This window comes from Pelobates fuscus, chromosome 9 (genome assembly GCF_036172605.1).
Source record: "Pelobates fuscus isolate aPelFus1 chromosome 9, aPelFus1.pri, whole genome shotgun sequence".
NCBI classification, from domain to species: Eukaryota; Metazoa; Chordata; class Amphibia; order Anura; family Pelobatidae; genus Pelobates; species Pelobates fuscus.
Window position 1 is genome coordinate 41,108,357 of NC_086325.1, and position 24,992 is coordinate 41,133,348.

The following is a 24,992-nucleotide window of genomic DNA, read 5'->3' on the forward strand; positions in this document are numbered from 1 at the left end:
TGTGTGTCTGTGTGTATGTTAGCGTGTTGGGTTCCCCGAATCGTGACAGTTTGAACACGAATCCGGAAGTAGTATAAGAGTAAGAATTAAAGTTTAGAAAAAAGGCAACATTAAAGTGTAGTTAATTCAGGTATGAAGTATTCCCTGCCTCTATATTCCAAAGAAAAACTCGATACCCCTACTAATAACATGCAACCCCCTTACTGCTTTGAGGCAGTCCCTCAGGTATTTAAATATAAAGCTTGGAGTGGTAAATGAGTTAGGATTAGAGTTTAGAACAACATTGAATTGTAGTTCACATAAATATGAAGAATAAACTTCCTCTAAATTCTAAAGGTAGATACTATAATCTACCTAATAATAATATGCTAACCCCTTACTGCTTCACGGCTGTCCTCATTATAGACAACAAACCCTTTTCCTTAAAGTAAAAAGGTAGCCAAAGTGCCTAACCACAGAGCAAAGTGAACTAATACAGATGCACATTAATGCATACCACCAAAAAAGTGATGTAGACTCAACACGCGTTTCGGCGCAAGCTGTGCCTTTCTCAAGAGACTCGATAAATTAATGTGTATGAAAGTTTGTGTGAAAACGGTCTGCTGTGTATTCACAGTCTGTTTGTAAGTTATATGTATGTATGTATGCATTTATTTATGTTGGTGTTTCTGTGTGTGCAATATCAATATGCATGCATGTTTATGTTCCTTTGTATTTGCACAAAGTCAGTATGTTGGTGTTCCTGTGTGCATGTGCAATGTCAGTAAATGTGTGCTTTGATATTCTTGGTGTGTGAGTGCATGTAAGTATACTTTGTCTTTTCAGAAGTTAAATTAATTATCATTCCTATTCTATTCTGGCTAAGCTAGGTGTTGATGAGTAGCATGGTAAACATTTGATAAATGACTACACCAGGAACTACATGTGATTTTTTTTGTTATTGATTTTTTTATTTTTATTTTTTTATTGAAATTTGCACAATGGTTAGCAAACCTTAAGGGCTACCTAAGCATCACATACATTGTAGTTTACAAACCTGTTGAAATGTACTCACCAGTTGTTTGCAAAGTACAATTTTCACGATACCCAAACAAGCTCAAAGGCTGGCTGGCCATCATGGGAATTACATTACTTATTTTTATATAACTTCCATGTGTGTCTCTTAGTCTCTGTGAGATGTCTTTCCCTCTCTCTCTCCTTATCCCTCTTAGATGTCTCTTCTGAAAAATCCTACTCCCGAGCACTACTATCCCACACCTTTTCAATCACCATTCTACTTTTAGAATATACATGTGGTCATATTTTTTGTTGATGTTAGATTTATAATAGTTGTGTTGTATATTTTATTGTTGTTGTATTCTGTATTTCTTGGCAGATAACTGGCATTAAAACATAATAACACATACTATTACCTATGAATAATGGTGAACACAATTCAGACCATCCAAAATGTAAAGTGTTTATGAAATCAATGCCATGATCTCTGTGTCAGTATTAGCAGTCCAAAACACTTTTTATTTAGTACAAGAGGGTTGCTGTATATTGCCATGACTATAAAATATGGAAAGGATTGTGACACCAATTTGAGCCTATGGAGATATGAGTTATGATTGTTCTTGGGTTATCATCAAGAACTATCACCTCAGGAATTCACTAGAGAAATCCCTGAGCACAACTCTGTGAAACATGTTAAACTTGGCTTGATCACACAGCAGCAGGAACACAGCCAAGTCAAATGAAAATTACAATAGCAACTACTCAGAATAACTCAACTTGAGGGAGTTATTGTACTGCTTGGATGATTCCCTTGTGCAATGGGATTCCCTCCATTAAACTCTAAAACGTAAGTGAATTGAGAATCAAATAGCAAAGATTCAGGAAACATTTGACACTCTTAAAACTCAAACTGTTTGTCTTTCTTTATATTTCTGATAGCATTAATTATTGAAACATATGACAATAAATCAATGTACTGGCTCAGCAAACATCTCTCCAAAAACTGATTGTTTTTCACAATTTGACATGTTACAGGCTCAACAAAACATTTGTGAAAACAAGACAAAATTCAAGTCTGTCTCTTGCTCTCCTAAAGAGCCATACTCTACTCTCTCCTCCTTTTATGCTACTTTTCCTCCTTGTTTGGTGGCTGTCACCCTTGCTGCCCTGTTGTGTATTTGTACCCCACTTCATCTAGACTGTAAGCTCGTTTGAGCAGGGTCCTCATCTACCTATTGTTCCTATGTTACTGTGTAATTCTCACAGGTTTGGGTGAATGGGCTCAGGATGCAGAGATGGAGGCGAGCACAGTCACCAAATTAACAGGTCTTTTATTTGTAACGTAAATGCAGGTTTCATATGCAGAAAATAAAGGAACAGTAAAGTAATTATGTTAATGTGCAAATAAATGTATTTAAAGAAAATAGAATCCTTGACCAGAGTTACTTCCCTAGGTAAGGCAGTCCAAAGGAGAATCAGTGTAGCAAGGGTTAATCCAATGCGAGGTCAAATATGCAAAAGTCCTTTTAAAGGGGAAACAGGAGTACAGGATACACAGCAAGGGTTTTCCATAAACAAAGGTAGGCAATATGCCCTAGGATATGGATATTTACTCCTAGGGATGAACAAAACAACCAAGCACAGAACCAAGGGTGTTCTGTGCTTTTATAGGGGAAAGGGAACAAGGGCCCTCCCATGAGGAGTGGTCTAAGGACCTATATAAGGAGACAGGGTTACCAGTGGTCAGGTGAGACAAATCCCCTATGTGGGTAGGATGCGAGGTCCATTTGTATACCCACTCACCTCCACGTTGCTTCCAGGTAACTCATACTAGGCTGCACGGGATTCTAAGAGTTTTAATAGAATCCTGGAGCAGCGTGGGGGTCATGGTACACATGTCACCTGATCTGTCCGCTGGAGTTGAAACACACTGGTGGACAGGTGAGGTCTGTGGGGACACATCTACACGCCGCTTCAGAGTGGCAGGGAATAAAGGTAAAGGAATCAGGTAGACGAATCAGAGCAGGTACTGAAGTGGACAGCAAGGTAGAGAACCTGACTGGAATGCTGGAGCTGCGAGTTAAAACCCAGCCAAGTCTCTTAAAGGGGCAACCACATCTTGCTGTTTGCAGGGCTCGGGTTGCACCATGACAGTAATTGTCTCATGTATTGTAAATTTTGCCCCCTTTTATAATATTGTAAAGCGCTGCGGAATTAGTTGGCGCTATATAAATACAAATAATAACAGTGGGTGTAGTGTCTGTATAGTGAATGCAGTGTGTGTGGGTGTGGGTGTATAGTGTATGCAGTGTGTGTTTATGGTGATAAGTACATTTCTGGGAGTTAGCAGTTTTTTTTTGTTTTTTTTTTACTTAATTCCTTCCTCCCTGCCTCTTCCCTGTGGGCAGCGAGGGGATACATGATTCCATGGTGGTCCAGTGGAGCTGGAGGACAGTGAAGAGGGAGCCCTGAGAGTGATCTTACAATACCCATCAGCAGCAGGTCCTCTTCTCTTGCGAGCAGCGAGAGCGTTGCCATGGCAATGCTCCGAGTGGCACGCAATGCATGCCGGAGCATTGCCATGGCAACCCATGATAACGCTCTTGTGGCTCGTGATAGGACATCGATGTATTCAGAGACCCTAGACGAAACAGAATCTATACCAGCAATTATGGGTCTTCCTGGTGGGTTTATTTTATTTTTGTGCACTTTTGGCAGATAATAAAAAAACAGGAATTTTAGGATATTTTGTAAATAGATATTCTGCTTCTTTCTCTTTTAGAATATTCATTTCTAATCCTTTATCTATATACGTCTTAAATTTAGTTTTTATATTAAGGCTAGGGTTATTAGATATTTTTTTATAAGTGCTAGTATCCAACAGAATTCTTTCTGCCTCTTTAACATAATTTTCTTTATTTAAAATCACCACACCTCCTCGTTTGTCTGCTGGCTTTATGTGTTGATCATTATTTAGTGCCTTTAAGGCCTTCTGTTCTTTTTTGGACAAAAAGATTTTTATCCCTATATTTCTTCCCATGTATCTTTTATTAATATTTTATTTTTCCCATATTATCTCAATAAGAGTGGCAATATACATGTTTCTGCCCATCACTTCCATTCTTATTATTCTATTGTCTTGCTTTTTTAATCTAGTGCACTTTATTTGTATATATATATAGTTTGTTTTCCAGCTTGGTATGTGTCTTTAAATTTACGTTGGTGGAACGCATTTGCGTTCCACAGCCAGCATATCCGCTTGTATCTGATATGGGAGGCGGATGTGGGCGCTCAATGGAACGCATGTGCATTCCACGAACAATACATCCGATCACATGATCGGCCAAACAGGAACAGGACGGCGAAATTTGCCAAGCGGAACCGGAAGTCATTAGTTTACACCGGGAGGAACACAGGATGCGTTCCACAGAGAAAAATACCGCGAATCCACAACAAATGGACGGATATAAAAGAACCACAAGAACTTTGATGTACAACACACACCAACTGAGGAAGCCTATTAGGCGAAACGCGTTTTGGTGACTATTGGACTTTAATATATGCTTTTGTTTTTTATCTAACCTGGTTTTTGGAATAAATTATATACTTTTATAGAATTTTTAAGTATTTATTATTCCTTACTACTCTACCTGAAAACCTGAAAATCCTTTCCATCATCTGGAGTGGGGTTTGGATCTCCCTTAAAGGATCCTTTTGATATCCAGACCAGAGCCAGGTTACTTTATGGCTCTATTTTTGTGAGTGTGCTATCTACAGATATTGGATTTACTCTATATTTTAAAAGATTTTTCTGCACTATTGTGTTTCCCTCTGTTTCTGTTTCAGCTTTGTCAGCTGTATTTTGAAGAGAGGGAAGTATTTTACAGCTCCACCTATTTTTTGTGTATATCATTATTCGTATTGATTCAGTTTGTGACCCTCATGGGGATTTGTTTTTTAAAATGAACAAAGGCCTCGCCAAAACTTCATAATTCATGCAAATGAAAAGTATAAGACATGAACGATCTAGGGTAGGAAAGGGGAAGTCTTAACATATATAAAAATATATTTTAGTACTCCTCCTCTTTTTTCTCTCGTTTATTTCTTTCTCACTTCATCTGTGAGCAAAATGGAATTAAAATGCACCTATTTGTGTACTGGAAATATATTTTAATACATAATTCCATGCCCTTTTGATTCATTTGTATTATTTTCCCGAACATTTTGCATGAACGATATTCATATGAGGACTAATAACCAAAATAAAAAGTGAATGGAAAAATGAATGACCACTTGAGACTTTGGCAGTCTTGTAGCTCAAACATTACTTAACAGTTGATCCAATAAGTTGCTTTTTTGAGTCTACATTTATTTTTTTAATTCTATTGGATTATAAGCAGAAATAGAGGTGAACAAAAGATTGAACTTGAGCCATTCATGACTTTTTTAGTCTATATTACTATGTAGCCAATATGGTGTTGTTACTATGTTATTTTTTTGCTCCTTGTAATCCTCCTAAAAGTAATTTTGTTTCACCTCCATATTGTGTTTGTAATATATTTTAGCATAAATTCCTGTATTACAAATGGTCAATGGACACTTTAAAGGATGTAACTGCAGGCATGGATAGAGATAGGGTTATTCTGAAACATTTTTGTGGAATTTCATTGCTTTCAATTAGATGAAAATGTAACTTAAAAGAAGACTCAAGTATCGTATTTACACAGACTTAATGGTAGACATATTCTGTGTAGTTTAATAAACATTAATGCAAATGTTGTTGTTGTTGTTGTAAAGTTCAGTTATACACTCAGACACATCAAAACTTAAGCTCCTAGGGCACGAGGGTGGTAGGACATGTAAGAAAGGAACCAGAAACAAATGAACATGTTTGGTCCTCCCAGAAATAGTTGAAACAGGTGAGCATAACTGGAGCTACCAATATGTAATATTTTTAGACATTCACTTGGAATATTTGCTCAAAGCAGGGAACTCTGCCATGGCATGAAATGGTAGTGATCTGCACCTGCAAGAGTGTCGATCATCTGTATCATAACCTCCCACACTGCCCAGTGGTAAGGGGGTAAGGGGAGGATGGGGGGAGGCAACAGGATGTTTTTGTAACAGATATTTTAATGTATAGGGAAAATAACTGATTGAGTGTTGGTATAAGGCCATGGACTAATGAAAGTATTTAGAAAACTGGGCAGACTAGATGGGCCGAATGGTTCTTATCTGCCGTCACATTCTATGTTTCTATGTTTCTATAAATCCTGCACCCGTCCTGTTCTGATGTAAGATTGGTAGATTGTTTCCAGTTGAGTTTAATCATATAACAATGTAACTGTTATCCTTTACAAAAAGGTTAAACACAACTTGGGAAAACAAAAAGGCAAATTGCCTAGTTCAGACACAAACTTGCAATTTACATGTTCAGTCTGATACATAATGAACATTTAGAAATTGATTACCAACAAGACAGCATGACTGTTCATTCAAATACCGTTATAATACATTAGCAAAACGAACTAAAGCAATTCTGAGACACTAAAGAGATTAGAGGACAATAAAGGCCCCTTTCCCACAAACACCTTAGTAATAATTAATGTAAAAAACTATAATTATATTAACCATGTTAAATATGCATTTCAATTCATGATCATTTTATGTTTCTATTTGTCACATTGCAAACTTCAATATGTATGATAGATGAGTTAGCATTAGCCTTGCAAAAGTGACAATCATTCTATTTATATAATAGTTTATGTAAAATAAAATAAATGCCTTGTTTAACCATACACAATTAGTTTATAAAGAGAGTATTTAATTGATTTCAGCACTCACTGATCATTGTATACAATGCACTCTTATGTTTATTGAGACAACAGTCCTATTCAACAAACAGCAAGATACAACTGAAACAGATAAACTGGTTGTGATTATGACTCCAATCAAACTTCACTTCCTTTTGGCTGTGGTACAAGTTGCATCTTTTTTTTTTTTTAAAGTGCATTTATCACATTAATTTTGTATTATCAGTTGCAAGAAAAAGTATGTGAACCCTTTGGAATGATATGGATTTCTGCACAAATTTGTCATAAAATGTGATCTGATCATCATCTAAGTCACAACAATAGACAATCACAGTCTGCTTAAACTAATAACACACAAAGAATGAAATGTTGCCATGTTTTTATTGAACACACCATGTAAACATTCACAGTGCAGGTGGAAAAAGTATGTGAACCCTTGGATTTAATAACTGGTTGAACCTCTTTTGGCAGCAATTACTTCAACCAAGCGTTTCCTGTTGTTGCAGAACAGACGTGCACAACGGTCAAGAGTAATTCTTGACCATTCCTCTTTACAGAACTGTTTCAATTCAGCAATATTCTTGGGATGTCTGGTGTGAATCGCTTTCTTGAGGTCATGCCACAGCATCTCAATCGGGTTGAGGTCAGCACTCTGACTGGGCCACTTCAGAAGGCGTATTTTCTTCTGTTTAAGCCATTCTCTTGTTGATTTACTTCTATGCTTTGTGTCATTGTCCTGTTGCAGCACCCATCTTCTGTTGAGCTTCAGCTGGTAGATAGATGGCCTTAAGTTCTCCTGCAAAATGTCTTGATAAACTTGGGAATTCATTTTTCCTTCAATGATACCAATCCGTCCAGGCCCTGACGCAGCAAAGCAGCCCCAAACTATGATGCCACCACCACCATACTTCACAGTTGGGATGAGGTTTTGATGTTGGTGTGCTGTGCCTCTTTTTCGCCACACATAGTGTTGTGTGTTTCTTCCAAAAAACTCAACTTTGGTTTAATCTGTCCACAGAATATTTTGCCAGTACTGCTGTGGATCATTCAGGTGCTCTTGTGCAAACTGTAAACGTGCAGCAATGTTTTGTTTGGACAGCAGTGGCTTCCTCTGTGGTATCCTCCCATGAAATCCGTTCTTGTTTAGTGTTTTACGTATTGTAGATTCGCTAACAGGGATGTTAGTATTTGCCAGTGACTTTTGTAAGTCTTTAGCTGACACTCTAGGATTCTTCTTCACCTCATTGAGCAGTCTGCGCTGTGCTCTTGCAGTCATCTTTACAGGACGGCCACTCCTAGGGAGAGTAGCAGCAGTGCTGAACTTTCTCCATTTATAGACAATTTGTCTTACCGTGGACTGATGAACAGCAAGGCTTTTGGAGATACTTTTAAAACCCTTTCCAGCTTTATGCAAGTCAACAATTCTTAATCGTAGGTCTTCTGAGAGCTCTTTTGTGCGAGGCATCAGGCAATGCTTCTTGTGAAAAGCAAACGCAGAACTGGTGTGTGTTTTTTATAGGGCAGGGCAGCTGTAACCTACACCTCCAATCTCATCTCATTGATTGGACTCCAGTTGGCTGGCATCTCACTCCAATTAGCTCTTGGAGATGTAATTAGTCTAGGGGTTCACATACTTTTTCCACCTGCACTGTGAATGTTTACATGGTGTGTTCAATAAAAACATGGCAACATTTCATTCTTTGTGTGTTATTAGTTTAAGCAGACTGTGATTGTCTATTATTGTGACTTAGATGATGATCAGATCACAGTTTATGACCAATTTGTGCAGAAATCCATATCATTCCAAAAGGTTCACGTACTTTTTCTTGCAACTGTATATATTCACAATGCTCATAAAAACAAATTATTTAAATACACTTCAGCTTATTTAGCACTGGCACTATTTGATTTGTCTCCCACGTTGGAATTAATGTAGGACCCACTGATAGAGTGGTGCTGCGAAATAGTGGAGGGCTTAACACAAGATGACCATATGGTAGAACTGAATCCTTATATTTGCTTGCAGAGAAAGGCAATTGTAAGTAGCCTTCTAGAATTTAGAAATGTATTTTATGAGTGCGCTGTTACTTAATCTATATTATGTATACCTGTCCTCAGCTTATTTCTAACAAAACTATTACATTGAATCCAGCCACTCTAAGGCCTGGTAATACATTTATTTAGAAAAGCATTTTCCCATGTTTTACTTAAAGGGAAACTCCAGTGCCAGGAAAACAATCCGTTTTCCTGGCACTGCAGGTCCCCTGTCCCTCCCACCTCCCACTCTCCGGTTGCTGAAGGGGTGAAAACCCCTTCAGTCACTTACCTGAGGACGTGACGATGTCCCAGGTCGCTGCTTCCTCCTCCCCCGCCGCTCCTCCTCTGCATTGCGTCGGCTGGTGGGCGAGACTGATCCCATCCACCGGCCGGGGAGACCTAATGCGCATGCGCGGCAATGCCGCGTATGCGCATTAGCGCTCCCCATAGGAAAGCATTGAAACAGCCACTAGAGGTGGAGTTAACCCTGCAAGGTGATTTATTGTAGTTTATAAAAAAACTGCACTAATTACACTTGCAGGGTTAAGAGTAGTGGGAGTTGGCACCCAGACCACTCCAATGGGCAGAAGTGATTTTGGGTGCCTGGAGTGTCCCTTTAATTCTGCATATTGGGCCACAGTATCGTCCTGACAGCTTGTTTATGAAAATCAGATCAGTGTTTGTAGGTTGTTTTATACAAATTATGTTATCATTACACGTAGCTTTATCATCTAAAAAGTTTTCTAGTTTGTTATTTTTCTGTGATCGCAATAGTCTCTCTTCCATTAGTGCACTTTTTGAATATTGTTCTTCTTCATTTTTTTCTGAATATCTCAAAACATTATATGTGTCTGTAAAAGTCTGAGTCACATCATCAATTATCCTCTCTGTACGCGTATTATACAAAAGCAAACCACTTAGTTGTTCAACCTAGAACATGCATTAATCAGGATCAAATTACGTTGTGTCCTAATGTTTTCACTCTATCTGAGAATGGCATTATGGTCAGAGAAATTTTCTTAAATTAAAAATATCAGGCTATGATAATTGTATTTCTCAGAGACATTAATCCTCAGACATAACATAGAACACCACTGATAATTTGCCAGTTATATTTGTGTAGCTACTTGTTCTTAGTATGATCACTTTCACAAAGAACACCAAATTATCCTGTTAGTTTCATTATATTTACTTGATTCTAATATAAGAAAACCTATTGTAAAAGTCACCACACTTCCATTGTTGGCTATAATAATATTTGCTTTTGTTGTGTTTGTAAAGCTATCAAAAATCTATTAAATACTTAGTATTAAGAGTAGAAATATTAGAAATATTATCCTGCATTATGTGCTTTTCTTTTTCGTATGTTTAAAGAAAGCACAGAAACCTGTCTCTGCAAACATAATAGAATACCATGAGTGTTTATTACATAGTTGCATAGGCTGAAAAGAGACATGCATCAATTAAGTTCATTCTTTTTTACATCTGTTTTTGCTGTTGATCCAAAAGAAGGCAAAAAAAAATAAAATACAAAACAGTTTGAAGTGCTTTCCAATTTTACAAAAAAAAAACTAGGAAAAAAGTCGTTCTCCACTCCAGAATGGCAGTCAGATCTCTCCTTGGATCAAGAAGCTATCATCTCACATATTAAAAATGAAATCCCTCAATATTATGTTTTTGCTAATTTTTCATCCAGTTGCTGTCTAAACATCTGTGCAGATTCTAAAACAACCATATCTAATGGTAGAGAATTACACGTCAATATTGTTCTTACTGCAAAAAAAGTTTAGTTTTTTTGTACTTTACAGAGATTTGTATCACCTGTAAACAGTGAAACTTGACCTTCACGATAAAATATAAATATGTTGAACAAAAGCATTTCCAGAAGAGAGCCCTGGGGGACACCACTTACCACTTTTGTCCAGCTTGAAAATGTACTATTAACGAAAACTCTCTGTACTCTATATTTAAGTCAATGTTCTACCCAAAAAAATATTTTTATCTAGACCAATTTCTTTTAGTTTAAACTAACCTATATTGTGAAACTGTATCAAATGCTTTGTCCAAATCCAATTTGATCACATCCACTGCAACACCCTGATCTATACTTTTGCTTGCTTGCTTCCTAGAATGCAATGAAGTTAGTTTGACATAACCTATGTTTCAGAAAAACATGCAGATTTTTGCTAATAACAATGTTCTTCTCAATGAATTCCTGAAAATTATCCCTTAGTAACCATTCAAATACTTTCCCAGCGACAGACGTTAAACTTGTAGGTCTATAATATCCAAGCAAAGATTTAAAAACCCTTTTTGAATATAGAAAATGCATCTTCCTCCAATCCATCCGGTACAATACCTGAAAGAAAAGAATCATTAAAAGATTAAAAAAGGAGGTTCATTTATTTTTACACTTAGCTCCTTAAGTACTCGTGGGTGAATAGTGTCATTCACCAGAGCTTTGTTTACATTAACTTTCTTTAGTTGCTGCAGCACCTTGTCTTAAAATGGACACTCCAGGCACCCAGACCACTTCTGCCCATTGGAGTGGTCTGGGTGCCAACTCCCACTACCCTTAACCCTGCAACTGTAAATATTGCTGTTTTCATAAACTGCAATATTTACCTTGCAAGTGACCACTAGAGAGCACGTCAGGGTTTATAGCACACAATTCGTGTGCTATAGAGTTGCTGGACGTCCTCCCGCTATGTGAGGACCACCAGCGTCGCTGAAATCCCCACAGGAAAGCATTGAAAGCATTTTTCAATGCTTTCCTATGGGGAGGTCTAATGAATGCCGCACACGCGCATTAGATCTCCCCCGCCGGTGGCCACGCATGCGCAATAGATCTCCCCGCCGGATGACGTCTGCAGAGGAGGAGCGTGGGCGGACCCTGAACCAGCGCTGAAGGACATCAGCGCTGGATACAGGTAAGCCACTGAAGGGGTTTTAACCCCTTTAGCAACTTGGGATGGGGGTGGGAGGGAGAGGGGTTTGTTTTCCTGGCACTGGAGAGTCCCTTTAATATATACTGCAGAATTTTGTATTTGTCTGCCTTTTCCAACTGCATTAACCAACACACCCACCTCTGTTTTCAGCGTACCTACACATTCATTTTTTTTTATTTTTATTAGAATTCATGTACCTAAAAAAAATCTGGGGGTTAGTTTTGCTCTCTTTGGCAATCATTTTCTCATGTGCTTGTTTAGCAAATCTAACTGCCTTTTTGCATGTGTTATTGGCTTTCTTATATAGGATGCATCTAATTATCTGATTCAAATTACATGCACTTTTCTTATTTTTCATTTCTTGGATTACCTTCCTACTAAGCCACATTTGTTTTAATCTGTTTGTATATTTATTACCTAAATGGTATATACTGAGAAATGTATCTTTCTAATATTTGTTTGAAGATCCACAATGCTTTTGTTCACTAAATAATTGATGCCAGTCAACAGTTCGTACAGCTGCCTTAATCTTATTGAAATTGGCCTTAAAGTTATTTGTTTTAGTATACCCAATGTTGCATTTGCTTATTTGTGTTTATTTAAAAAAACACTATATTGTGATAACTGTTTCCTAAGTGCTCTTCTACTTGAATGTTGGTCAAAAGATCAACATTGTTATAACCAGATCCAGACAAGTGTCCTTTCTAGTTGGTGATTGTACCAGTTGTGTTATGAAGGTGTCATTTAACCGATTCAAAAATCTGATTCCACTTGCTGAACTACTAGTTCCTCTATCTCAATCTATGTCTAGGTTATTAAAATCTCTTATAATTAATGGTACCCAGATGTGCAGCTTTCCCAATTTGCTCTAAGATCTGTTTTTCCTCATCAATATCAACTTTAGGTGGTTTATAACATATCCCAACCAATAATTGATTTATTTTATTTTGCCCCAAGCAGATATCTATCCGTAAAGCTTCCACACCTTCCTTGTCACATTCCACATGCTTAATATTTGACTTTAACTCATGGCTGACATACAAACATACCCCACCACCTTTCCTGTTTTTTCTATCTTTTATAAAAATTGTGTAACTATTTAAGTTAATTGCCCAGTCATGCGTCTCATCCCACTGTGTTTCCATTAAGACTATTATGTCATACTGCTGTTCCCAAGGAACCTGGTACATGCCTCTTGGCCTTCACAGTCGGCCATCTTGGTGTGCACTCGTCTTTGTAACAGAGAGCCAATATCACAGTTTTTTGCAGGAAACCCCACATTAGACTTCTTCTCCTATAAAGCTCCCAATGCCGTTGGTGTATGGGGATAAGTAGGCCCCTACCTTGCAACGCTGCGGTTCTGCTAGCAGAACAAAAAAGAAGGGCCTCTATAGATAGTATTTAAAGTCTATGTGAGAATAGTAGCAGTATCTCAAGTCGATGCTATGTGATAAGGTGGATAGTCTCTAGATATGCTTTGATATCTCCTGAGCTCAGCAGTATGGAGTCTGCTCTGTTCCACTGTCCAGCTCTGCCATTCTGAAATATATCTGTTTTTGAAGGTAATACCCTTCTCAGTGTTACCGGGTGTAAGGTTTTATTAGGTGAGCTACTAATAAAAACTACCATATCAAATAACACTTTCAGTGTTGCAATTGATAGCAGCACCTATAGAACAAGCCATGCACAGTGTTATCCTCACTGTTAGAGTCCTACTGCATGTTGACACACAACATACAGACAGATCATACATGCACACACATACTACAGGGCCATATCCAACACAACGATAGGTTGTGAAGTGGTAGGTAGCTTCTTCCCTTTCCTAATAAGACAATAATCTAATTAAAAGTAAAGGAATACGTATCCCCCCCCTTTCCTCAGTCTTTTATTTGTCTTTTACTCCCTATAGAACAGAATTTAAGTCATTTTTTGATGTTTGAAAGCGAGAGGTTTGCTGGATAATCGCATGATTTATGCAGTCTCTGAAATGCTAATATCGTAAAGGCGCTTGGGATATTAAAAAATAATACTTCTGTCGACATTCATTTTGTTTATGTAGGTGCAGGTTTGATTATACTTTCAGACACCTTCATCTCCTTTAATATATGCTTGTTCTTAAATATCCAAAGCCCAATTTCCTTGTGTTCCATGAAAAATTTGATTTTGTTTTTATCAAATGATAGTATTTCCACATTTGAAGCCTAAAATCTAATTGAAGATTTATTGAAATTGGTTTTCCTACTGACCATCATAGTTAAAAAATGAATTGACTCAAAGCAACACATTCTCTGCTGCTTTACTTACGACCGGCGCCCTGGGTTCCAACGTGCATTAGGAATGAAAACTATTTGTACTTTCTATCTGAGCAATGAGCATTTCCTTTTATGAGAATACATGTTCCTATAATAACCAAGGATAGGTCTAAACTGTGTAAAAAAAAAGAATGGGAGCCACATCAGAGTGCAACCATTACGTTTTTTTTCTGAACACTCTGCTTCCTGCTGTTTCTATAATCAAAGTTATCTGTATGCTTCCTTCATTTCTCATCTTGTGGTGGCAATATCAGCAAATGCACTACAGAAAAATACTTGGAGATGTGTTAAGATGTTCCTATTGTAGCCAATTTCTACCCTTCTTAGTAAAAAAGAAATGATGTAATTTTTGACTATATACATTGGTTGATATAAGTTTATAAGTTAATTTTCCATTATTTTAAACTTGTTCTTGCAGTAGAATGTTGAACAAAATGGGGAATGTGCCAACCATTACTATTTCTTCATGGTCTACTAGGTTACGTTGACGATTTTCATGCGTTTCCCTCCACTATTCATTATATTCCTAAATAAACTAAACCAACGTAAAGTTCTAAAGCCATCTCAAGGTATGGTTGGCCAGGTAAAAACGGGGGTAGTCTTCTCACGAGAGAGGCTTATTTTATATTATTGTTCTAGAAGATATTGTTCAGAAATGTCAGAAAGTTATAAAATTATGTTCAGGTAGGGTATTGAAAATCACAATATGTGACTACTATTGGTCTTATTGGTAAAGTACAGATTGCTAATCATGCCTTTATGGGAACAATGATTCTTACCTACTTTAGCACGCAGAGTAATTACTCCGTAAACCAGGCATTACCTGGGAATTTAAAATTCCCTGTTTAATATCCATCACTTCCTCAAACCAGTTACACAGAATTAATAGACAAGTGACAATGCTGAGGCTTATTGTAGCACCTTTGCAAAGAGAACTGTTTTTTTTACTAAAAATGTATAATGATGTGGATTAGTAAGTCATGGAGTATAACCCCACACTTCCACTATAGGTACTCCTTTAGAGGTGACCACAGAAAAAGCATGCATTGAGTAGATTCTACGGAAACCGTTTAAGCATTGCGATTAGCATGTTCCAGCTTCCATGTTAAAATAAGTTATATTGGAGTACTGTGATGTAGTGATGGGCTTGTTATGCTTTAACTTTCATTGCTGCTTTGACAACTTAAAGGACCCTGAGGAAGTCCTATTGATTTTGGCCGAAATGCGTAGGAACTATTGTAGTGTGTGTGTATATATATATATATATATATATATATATATATATGAATTAAGGTCGTTTGGCCTGTATTTGTGGGAGGGGCTTAAATTAATCCACTCCTCTATATAAGGGACACCCCTTACCTGACTCATATCGCTTGACGTCAGCATCAGAATGATTTCCACTTCCGGGTCATCCAGACGCCATTTTACCTGATTACTCCATGAGGTTTTCTAAGCTGAGCTGTGTCAGGAATCCAGCCACAGGCTTTTCTGGCCTACCACCTTCTTTCTTCAATCCATCGCGGTGGATGGTGTCCAAGTGACTCACAAACCGTAAGTCGTCCTACCCGTTACGCCAGGCATCAGTCCCACGGCACCATGCACGGGTCAGGTCCTCACTTTACGGCTGCATTTTGTCTAAAACCATTGCATGTTCATGCATATCATTCGTTTAAACCCCCTACCGGTCTTTGGGTGTACTACAGGCTTCTTAGACATTATCGCATTTCATGTACAAACCAACGAACCACTGCATTTTCGCCTACACACTGACCCCTATCAGTCATTCGGTGTACTACAGGCTTCTTAGAAGTTTTTTGCATTTTCATGTACAAACCAATAAACCACTGCATTTTCACCTACACACTGACCCCTACCGGTTTTTGGTGTACTACAGGCTTCTTAGACATTATCGCATTTCATGTACAAATCAACGAACCACTGCATTTTCGCCTACACACTGACCCCTACCGGTCATTCGGTGTACTACAGGCTTCTCAGACATTATTGCATTTCATGTACAAACCAATAAGCCACTGCATTTTCACCTACACACTGACCCCTACCGGTTTTTGGTGTACTACAGGCTTCTTAGACATTATCGCATTTCATGTACAAACCAACGAACCACTGCATTTTCGCCTACACAGTGACCCCTATCAGTCATTCGGTGTACTACAGGCTTCTTAGAAGTTTTTTGCATTTTCATGTACAAACCAATAAACCACTGCATTTTCACCTACACAGTGACCATTACCGGTTTTTGGTGTACTACAGGCTTCTTAGACATTATCGCATTTCATGTACAAACCAATGAACAACGGCATTTTCGCCTACATGCTGACCCCTACCGGTCAATCGGTATACTACAGATTGTAGTACAGGCTTCTCAGACTTTATTTTTGCATTTTTGCTTTTATACTGACTCCTATCTGTCAAACGGTAGGATTAACCCCTTAAGGACACATTACATGTGTGACATGTCATGATTCCCTTTTATTCCAGAAGTTTGGTCCTTAAGGGGTTAAAGGGTAATTTTACCATACAATCAGAATTTCTGACCCCTACTGGTCAACAGCAAAACTGTCTTCACATGTCATATACAATTTACCAGCCAATATAAATTACACATAAGATTGTTTTAAATTAAACTCCAGCACGGGCTCAACTTCAGGTTTAATTCACAATAATTTACATTTCACATCAACACCAACAGTGGTTCTATCAACACTGCCACCTACAGGTCTGTCAAGTACATTGACAATTTTCTTAGGGTTTTACAAACACCAAAACACTGACACCTATAGGTCAATAGACAAACAACATTTCACATACCAATCAGTATCCAACTACACTGCAACCTATAGGGCACTCGGCAGATCTCCAGTGCACTTGCATTTTGCAACACCATGTTTACTGACCCCTACCATTCAATAAGACATACAACAATTCACATAGCAAGTACTATATCAAACATCTGGTATAAATATATATATATTTCACAGTAGCAGACGCATCTGTATATACGTAACTGGTAATATAGTTCACATACATTTTTCACAGCACGCTGCTCACACAACAGACTTTCCCCTAGCAAGGGGACATACAACATACAAGGTGGGGACAGACCACTTTTTCACTTGTACATACGGCACTTAATGGGTTAAGATTGATACATATTTAACCAGTATGGCTACGATGTTTAATATTTACACATCACGGCACTTTACTTTTCACATATACTGTACGTATTAAGACAAGCTTGGTCTATGCCATATTTCCTTATGCCATACGGTTTTATCCATTCAGGTTATTTACTACTAAAAAACCTATACGGATTGTCAGGTTCAATACCATACTACCAGGTACATACACCTGCTCATGTAGTTATCAATCTCTTACCTTCCCTGGAATAGTAATAGTGTACTGGCAATTAGGGTTCTAGGGCCCAATAGGTATTACCACTTTTTTTCTCTGCATTATGCTTAGATTAGTGGTCCCGCGAGGCCAACACCCCGCCTCACACTCAGAGGCATACACCCCTCGGGCCACTCGTGAGCTATCCGCCTTGCATTTTATCATAGAGAGGGCCTCACCTGTCACTCCCCTTCCTATTTTCTGGTTACTGTCACAGAGAGGCCAACATCCTGCCACAACGTTCGGTGGTCACACAAAATCCCCTCGTGCCAAGCATAGATAGAGCCTCTCAAGCCACTTGGCAACTAGCAGGGCCTCACCAGTCACCAAAAAACACCAAGCCTAATAATTTTGCCTTATGGCTTAGCTAGCAAGCCAGTACAAGACCCTTGGGTACAAATAATAATTGCAATCTTTATTGTTATTTAAGTATTTCTCAAAAAGATGGTGAAGAATCACCTCATCCTAGCACCCTGGCTAGAATTGATACACCTTCAAGCAGAGGAGATGTTGCTAGTCCAGCAGCAATCAGATCCTGGACGATCCCACACATTACCACCGACCTAAGGAGGCGACAAATCTCCTACCCTGCCACAGCAAGGAAAGCAGAGCTATTCAAACTCCTCCATACATCAACGGACAACACGAGGCAGGGTAAGGCCCAGCTACACAACCTCAGGTGACACCCAGGCCATGCTAGCCTCACTCAAACTCATGAGCAAAAAAAAAATAAAAAAAAAAAAACACATTTATGACAGACTGGCAATCTCGAGTTGGCCACCACAGCCCTCACAAGGCTGGGCCTCACGCTACTGTACAGCCAGCACCAACCTTATGACACACAAGACGTTAACCCTGCACGTATGATCCCAGCACATTGGGGAAGCAAGGCGTATATATGTATGATGATGTATCTGTGATGGTCAGATCCAGGGATTCCAGGTAAATTGGAAACTGACCATCCCTTGGTTGGGTTGGCATTTGGAATATGTAGAGATGTTTATTTGTGCAGGTACCCATACAGAAGGGATTTTGTCCCAAACAAATGGACGAGCACACTCAGGCTCCAGGTACCAGCACCTCTGAACTACCAGAGACAATTGATATGAGTAGTTGCATTGCATATATACTGTTGCATATATGTTCAAATGGTTCAGGGCACATGACAAACCATGTGTCCCAATACAACTTACAAATAACGTACACTCCATCTGTACACACCAATTCATTTTCAACACTCCTGACTCATCACCCTTCCAGACTTGTATTAGATTTACTAAAGCTCTAGCGCTTCAAAGGGCTCCCATACAGGTATCATAAATACACCTTCAAGGAATATAGCATGCCCTCACTTACAGTCAGCACAACAGAACCATTGGCTGTAAACACACTCATAGCCAAGATTTGCAGAGAGGTCTTCCAATCTCCACCATTTACAGCATGGCACCAAACACAAACAGATTGGTATTGTCACAGGGAAATCTTCCCTAAAACAAAGACTAACCATAGACTTATTGGCACCACACACCTCCGCTACCCCAAGTCTCAACCCTCATACCCTCCGAGGAGTTTCCTTACTATACAACACCATTGATCTACCTTTACAGCTATCACTCAAGCATGGGTTGAAGCTTGGTTAAGTAAGACCAATATCATCAATGCAGTAAACGGCTAACATCTACCCTACACACTGGTACTTACATGGCATAAAATGGGCAATCCTTTCCCCGCTCAACTTTCAGGCTACAGATTAGCCTATCGATATTCGCAGATACTCTGTACTGGTTATGATAACATATCCAAAGGCCTTACAGTCATACACTATCTAGAAGACTTCTTGTTGATCAAAGATAACATATTTTTCACTAGAAGCCTCACGGCAGCTTAGTCTGGTTGACCACTTGGGCGTCCCAGTAACCCATAAGAAACAGAAGGCCCAGACACTTTACTGGGCATACGACTTGAGTCGGCATCCATACACGCAAGTTACCACAAGACAAGTAGGGAACATTCTCAACTACATAAATCACTATCTCCTGCTTAGTACTTACAACTGCAAGGAACTACAATCCCTACCAGGTTCCTTTATTTTGCCATGCCAATCATACCACAAGACCACACTTTTACATCCAGAGTACTTTCCCCTTTTTTCCACACTTCCAACATGATGAGCAGAGACACCCCAGCAACAGCAGACCTGCACATGGGGGGGGGGATTTCTTAACCACTTGGCATGGTAAAAGCATGTTCCTTCCAGGATTGTCTGACACTTCTCCAACCAGATGGTCAGACGCGGCGTCTACCACGGGTTTGGCAGTGATCTAATGGGAACCATTACTTTGGAGCTGTTGGCCATGGCATCCAGGTTTGGAAATGTTTCCACCACCTCAGCCCCTTTGGGGGATCTACCACATTGTAGCAGCTGCTGTGGCATGGGGTAAATCATGTTGTTACTCAGACAACTAAGCACATGTCATATCAACAAACGCCACTACTCATCCATAAGGTCATGATATTTCTGGGGAACTCACTTGGTTGGCAACTTATCACATTTCTTTTACTTTCATGTACCAGGTGGGGGTATACATCCCTGCTGACAATTGTCTCATTTATATTCCAGGCATGTGCATCATACGCTTCCTACAGCCGCCCATACAGTCACGGCCACTCTTTCGTTTGAGAGACAAAATCATGGATTAGACATACTCATGCAGCATAGCATGCACTATCCCACCTAGCACTTTCGTCCCTTACTTGAAGAACGCATAACACAGCTTTTCACCTGGCTTAAAGAATCTCATTGGAAAACGACATAGCTCAACCTGTGTCATAACATTTCTCTTAGGTTTTGCTTATTTTTGCCACCTTAAACTTAAACTATCTCACATACCATTAATTATATATTTTACAGGCATTCAACAACACAGAATAACCTATGGCCAAAACTACCATAACTTCATGCTATCATACCAGACAAGAATATACTCAGAGGTTTTCAGGAATCCATTCCCCCACGTTCCTCTCAGAGATTACCAATAGCCATCCAACTTTTCATCCTTATCGAACCTATTAGATCTACAACCATTCAATTATACTACCAAGTCGGCCATTACCAGCCATGCACATTGCCTTTTATGCCTTTCTCAGGCCAGAGAATCCACCACAATCACCACAACTCAGACAGATGATTGTCTTCAACGATCCCACGTACGTAAACACATATCAGTACCTATTGGTTCTACCACATTCCGAAACGAGTCAACACGCACCAACAGTAGAGATACTATCCTACCCACAACAAATGGTGTCTACTTTCTGTCCTAGATTCCTACCTTCAAAATCCTTCCAGGAATTAAATACTGTAATGCATTTCAGTAAATGTCTGGTTAATTTGTATATATTTGTTGACTGTATTAAATCTTTGATTATTCATTATTGCCCTCTTTATTTACAGGCCTACCATATCCTACTCTTATGCTGGATCCTTACTCCATATACGTCTATTTGCTTCTTAAACAAGTATTAAGGCCGTTTGGCCTGTATTTGTGGGAGAGGCTTAAATTAATTCACTCCCCTATATAAGGGACACCCCTTACCTGACTCATATCGCTTGAGATCAGCATTAGAATGACCCTCCCACCCACTCCTCATTTCAACACTTTCTCTTTTCTTTCCATTTACTTTCTTACTCCTTGGTGGGCCCTCTTTATTTACAGGCCTACCGTATCGTCGGTCTTGGCACACCACAACCGACTTGCTCCCTTTATACTATCCTACGCTTGTGCTGGATCCTTACTCCATATACGGCTATTTGCCCCTTACACAAATATATATATATATATATATATATATATATATATATATATATATTAATTATTATTTTTATTCCTTTGTCAAACTAAATAAAGCAAAATATTTCTTGAACCTTACCTTGAGTCTGGCCCTTCATACTGCAGTGCTGTTGCGAGGAGCAGAGAAGACTTGGATTAGACCCCCCCCATCTTCATAAGGGGAGGCACCCAAAAGGCGATTACATCTATCTCCATTCTGTGAGTGTAACCAAATAGTGCATCCAAATATTATCTATACAGTGTTGCACTATTATATGTTTTCATTTTGTAGATCTACAGCTGTATCCTTTATACTGTGTTGGAACTATATTGTGTTTAAAGGGATACAATCTGGGATATCCCTAGAGGCAGCAGTTATCACTATCTATCAAGATAAGTGTTTTTATCACCACACTACTTGCATTTGGTGTAGGTGATACTATTGCAGTGTTTTTGGTGTACACCCAATCATTAGACCTGTATTATACCATTGGCCGAGGAAATGGACAGCACTGATTTTCTTACTAGACAAAAGAGCGAAGGAGCAAATCTATGAAACAGAACATTATTGGAACAATTATTAAATAAAACAATGTTCTGCTCAGTCTGATATAACATAGATTTTTAAATATATAATATCAATTCTCTGATTGCTTAATACTGGATCCTAGAAAGTTAATAAGATAGATTGGCATCTATTAATTAGTAACCAGCTGAGTTTAAATCCAGGAACAAGCACTAAAAGCACTTAAAGTCCTCTTAAATAATACAAAAATACAGCATAGAAATAAAATATGATATAGGATAGGCATTTTTAAATCAATCACCATTCCTTGTTTCAAAAGAACGAGACATCTGAGCTTTAATTAAACTTGCTTGCCCTTAGCATGCCAAATACTACACACACAGGCAAGTCAGAATAATTGAAAAATAAGGTCGATGTAGTGTTTCTAGGGAGTATGAAAGTTACCAGTATTAGTAAAAATGGATTTCCTCCAGAAAATATGTATTTGTTCCACAAAATAGATTCGTACTTAATTGAGAAATGTACTTTTTTGCGGTTACACATTTTAGCGATAAGTACACTCATCTAGCTGGTAATTTCAGTGCTATTGATTGGCAGTCATAGTTTCATTATAGTGGTTTTAAAATATATTGACTGGAATTGTTATGAAAACAAGAATTTATGCAGAGAAATATGCTATTTTATTTGCTATCCTTTTGCTGTTGCTGTCATATTGTATTGCAGATTGTGAGTGACAGTTTAGGCCAAACATGAATTGATATATTTTTCTGTTACTTCTATGCTGTTAGTTTTATTTGTCAAGCTGTGATTTCATTTTTTTCAGAAACCTAAATCAAATTTGGAGAGCATTCATTAAATTCATTACTATTTAGGGTAAAGGGTGATTTTAATAAACAATACTTCTGCTTTTATGCTCTTTATATTGAGGTGACAGACATTTTTACATTAAGGTGGGACTGTAACCAGTTTAACCTGTGCATTTTTTACAAAGTTCCATGCACCAAAGGTGACATGTCCACTTGTATGGTAGAACATTGAGGTTTGTTAGAGAAACATAAATACCTAATGCTTTCCTACGCCACCATGTGTTTTTTGGCTTTTGGTTCTACCAAGATATACACCATTATAAACTCTTGCATGTCCACAAAAATACAAAATAGGAGTCTGATAGATTCAGCGAGAAGGAGTAATGTTCTGTATACCTTCTTACATGAGCACAATAAATTGTCATTGGACATCACTTGAGAGAATACCTATTCTCTAATTGTTACTTCTTCATCGGAGACCTCCACTTGGCCGAACTGTTTCACTTTCGTTTATTTTCTTGTCCATTCTATCTGGAACCATGATAATTATTTATTATGATATTTTTTTTTTATTTCTTCAAAAAGTGACAATTTATTAGGATGATCTCTCTCTCTCTCTCTCTCTCTCTCTCTATATATATATATATATATATATATATACATATAGACAATATCCTTGCACTCACGCTTTTAAAGTCTTGCAGCAGAGTTTGCTCAATGCAGTTGCTGGGTGCCAGTTCCTTTAAGGATTAGATAGTGTATACAAAAATAGAAAAGTAGGAGCTGCACTCACGGTCTTGGTATCAAAATAGAAAAATAGTTTATTCCATGTGTCACAAACGACGTTTCGGTCCGCTCAGGGACCTTCCTCAGGATAAAGTGAACCACAAATACAAGTGAAAACAATATCGTATATATACACATATTAGCAAATAGGTAATGACTTACCCAGGTGAAATTTTATTTCGACCGGCGTTCCCCAAACTTCACCGCGCATGTGCAAGCCCTCTGTGAACCCGCGTTCACCCACGTGATGACATCACCATGCGTCGTCGTCAAGGCGACGCGACACCATCACCATAGACACCGTGATACATACCCACACAGCTATACGCCCGGTTTGATCGTGAGAAAACTGCACGATCAAAGATAACAAATAAACAAAAAATCAAAAATCAAAGAAAAAGAGCTAATCAAATGAAGATAAAAAGAATAAATGGACTGTGAAACTAAATGTGCCTACTTATACTATACCACCAAATGTGAATCTATAGTATAGCAATCTATGATTCAGCAACCAGACCACACATAGATTAAATGCAAAGTGACTTCATAGAAAAGATTAATTTCCATAATTTTTAAGATACTGCTTCTATTGATACTAAGTTAAATAGAACTGTATCAAATCTTTTATGCTATTAAAGTAGTATCTTATATATCTTCTCTGACTAAGAAGCCCATAATGCAAGTAATTTCCAAGACTTGATAATTAAACAGTCAAAATAATCAAAAAAATCAAAAAAATTGGTTATAATTCATTGTATGTTCTCTAAACTCAATTTAATTGTAATAGAGAAACCACCTATTGATGAGTAGATTTTATATGTACATTTCTTTGTACATTTTTTCTCCCACGTCTTGGATATATATAAAAGGTCTGTTATGCTGATCATAGAAAAAGCTACAAATTAAAAATCAAAAAATTTTTGGGAACATATATCAAAATATCAAAAGGTAAGTATGCACATCTCCATGTACAGTCGAAAGGTGTTACATTTTTAATTTTTTAAAACATTTTAAGGTCTAAATTTTTAATTATTTAATTATTTATTTATTGAATTTTTTCTAAACCTAAAATAAGGTGAACGGCTTGAGGATATACTGTCCCTATAGGCTCTCATTCATAATTCGTTATTTTAGTTATACAGTACGAATTTCAATTACATTTTCAAAAATTTTTTTTTTAGTAAATATTAATTATTGATTATTAATTAACCCTCCAGTCTACATTTATGTAGATCGGGTATACCTACTAAGACCTCAAGGAGATGTGAATATCTTCCAAAAAACATGCCAAATTGCCTGCAGGATAAATACAATGGGAGCTTGCTTATTCAAAAACTGAAAAAATGAAAAAACATTAAACAAAAAACATTAAATAAAGGAGTGATACGTCAGTATCTCATTTAATCTTTTGGGTGAAACTGTGTCCAGTTTAAATATCCAAAAAGTGTCTTTGTTTAACAGCATTTTGATTCTGTCGCCTCCCCTTCGTGGCTCAGGGATATGATCGATCGCCGTAAA